Raw genomic sequence first — 2,500 nt, forward strand, 5'->3', positions numbered from 1 at the left:
TCTCTGTAAGCAGGAACATCAAGGGTCTCTGTAAACAGGAACACCAAGGGTCTCTGTAAGCAGGAACACCAAGGTCTCTGTAAACAGGAACATCAAGGTCTCTGTAACAAGGAACACACCAAGATCTCTGTAAGCAAGAACACCAAAGTCTCTATAAACAGGAACACCAAGGGTCTCTGTAAACAAGGAACACCAAAGTCTCTGTAACAAGGTACAAGGGTCTCTATGGCTTAGGAACACAAAAGTCTCTCTGTAAGCAAGACATCAAGGGTCTCTGTAAACAGGAACACCAAGGGTCTCTGTGGTAATTTGAGTCTCTGTAAACTAGGAACGCAAAGTCTCTGAGCAAGAGACACCAAGGTCTCTGTAAACAGGAACCTGGGGTCTCTGTAAGCAAGACATCAAGGGACTCTGTAAGCAGGAACACCAAGAGATGCTCTGTAAACATAGGAACATAGGGTCTCTGTAAACAAGGGAACACCAAGGGTCTCTGTAAACCAAGGAACACCAAGGTCTCTGTAAGCAAGACACAGGTCTCTGTAAACAAGAACTGCAAAGTCTCTGTAAACAAGAACACCAAAGATCCTCTATGTAGGAACATCAGGGTCTGTAAGCAAGGAACACCAAGGGTCTCTGTAAGCAGGAACACCAAGATATAAACAGGAACATCAAGGGTCCTCTGTAAACAAGGAACACCAAGGGTCTCTGTAAACAGGAACACCAAGGGTCTCTGTAAACAGGAACACCAAGGGTCTCTGTAAACAGGAACACCAAGGGTCTCTGTAAACAGGAACACCAAGGGTCTCTGTAAACAGGAACACCAAGGGTCTCTGTAAACACACCTTATAAACAGGTCAGGGGAGTAACCTGTTATCCCGTCACTGATAACACTTGATAACGTAAGATAACAAAACCAAATTCACTGACTTGGGAATAGATAAAAACAGGTTATATTATGGATCATTGAAGAAGGAGACATCTTGTAGAGTCTCCCCTTGATGCTATTCTCGTTTTCTGTTGTTGCTGGATATTATTCTTAATTCCTAGCTACTAGTTCTGATTCCTAGTTCCCATGAGAGAGAGAGAGAGAGAGAGAGAGAGAGAGAGAGAGAGAGAGAGGGAGAGAGAGAGAGAGAGGAAGGGGATGGCAGTACACCTTTTCACATATCCGTTGAGACATTGTTACATAACTATTTGACAAATTTCATAACCGAATGACAGAACACATATCGAATGACAATCTAAAATAACTGTTGGTGGTCTGTCATTCTCCAATTGTTACATTCTCAAACTATATGTAGACCGTCGGTTTATTGTTCACGTCTGTCAACTTCACTCTTCCGTTAGCATGAACCAACAGTTATTTTAGACTGTCATTCGATATGTGTTCTGTCATTCGGTTATGAAATTTGTCAAATAGTTCCGTAACAATGTCTCAACGGATATGTGAAAAGGTGTAATAATAATAATAATAATAATAATAATAATAATAATAATAATAATAATAATAATAATAATAATCTCTACTTCATTACTATTAACTAACTAAACAAGATAAACTTCTCTGTGTGTTTGTGTGTTTTTTGGGGTGTTTATGTTTGTTTTTGTCGCCTTTGTCACAGTTAACAGAACCTCGTATCAACCTTACTTAAAATAACATGAAGTTTCCTGGTTCATTTTTCGTAGAACATTTTAGGGAGTCATATCAGGGGTTCGTTATAGAGGGGTTCATATTAGGGGTTCGTTTGGAAGGGGTTCATATCAGGGGTTCGTTATAGAGGGGTTCATATTAGGGGTTCGTTTGGAAGGGGTTCATATCAGGGGTTCGTTATAGAGGGGTTCATATTAGGGATTCGTTCTGGAGGGATTCAGATCAGGGGTCTGTTTGGAAGGGGTTCATATCAGGTCTGTCGGGAAGGGTTTCATATCAGGGGTTCGCTTGGAAGGGGTCTATCAGGGTTCGTTATAGGGGGTTCGTTCTGGAGGATTCAGATCAGGGTTCATTTAAGGAGATTGCATTTAATTCATCTCTCCTCCCTGTTCCTCCAACCCCCTTCCTCCTCCCCCCTCACCCCCATAAGTAAAAGGTCAACTATTAGATTGCGCGCCAAAAAACCACCCTAGAAAGCCTTAGGGGTCATTCATCGGTCATTCCTCTCTCGTCTTTCACCTTTATGACCTACTTTTACGTCCTCTGCAGCTCATGGTCAAGATAATGCCATGACGCAGCACCAAGGAACGTCTGTAAACTACTACTACTACTACTACTACTACTACTACTACCGGAATAATCATACAGCTCGTCTATGTATAATATGTATGTATGTATGTATGTATGTATGTATAACGACACAAATACTCATTAGCATACCGATATATATATCTTGCTGTGACGTTACCACACATCAAGTCTAATTAAAAATGTATTAATTATTCTTTTTTTTCGTTGTGACACTTCCCGGACAGACAGACAGACAGACAGACAGACAGAGAGACAGAG

This window comes from Homarus americanus, unplaced genomic scaffold (genome assembly GCF_018991925.1).
Source record: "Homarus americanus isolate GMGI-L3 unplaced genomic scaffold, GMGI_Hamer_2.0 scaffold16712, whole genome shotgun sequence".
NCBI classification, from domain to species: domain Eukaryota; kingdom Metazoa; phylum Arthropoda; class Malacostraca; order Decapoda; family Nephropidae; genus Homarus; species Homarus americanus.